The sequence below is a fragment of the Serinus canaria genome, chromosome 1 (genome assembly GCF_022539315.1).
Source record: "Serinus canaria isolate serCan28SL12 chromosome 1, serCan2020, whole genome shotgun sequence".
NCBI lineage: Eukaryota > Metazoa > Chordata > Aves > Passeriformes > Fringillidae > Serinus > Serinus canaria.
Window position 1 is genome coordinate 28510420 of NC_066313.1, and position 518 is coordinate 28510937.

Genomic DNA, 518 nt, shown 5'->3' on the forward strand with positions numbered 1-518 from the left:
AGCTACGGGGGTGTCCCCCCACCCCGGCCGCGGTCCCTGGCTTCCCCCCAGGCCCCAGCTCCTCCTGCCCGGGCTCGGCTACCACGGGAGGCCGCGGCGGCTCACGGGCCTGCGCGGGGCTGCGCGGCGCCTCCGCCGCCTTCCGCCGGGCCGCGGCTTCGTCCCCGGGGAGCTCCCCGGGCTTCGGTGCGGGGGGCCCGGCCCGGACGGCGCTGACTCTCTCCAGGCCCCGCCGCTCCCGCGGCTGCTGCTCCGGGCTGCGGCTCCACTGCAGGCCCCGGCTCCTCCCCAGCCGCCGCTCCGCCTCCCCCGGCTCCCCCCGGCCGCGGCCGCCCCCGCCTCCCCGGGTTAAGGAGGCGCCGGGCCGGGGGAGCAGGGGCTGCCCGCCCGCTCTGCCAGGCACAGGGGAGGAGCTGCCCGCCCGCCGGGCCTGGCCGAAGGCGTCCCCCGCGCGGGACTCGATTCACCGCGGAGATGGCCGTGGGGCCCTCGCTGCCAGCAGCCACCTTTCACCGCTG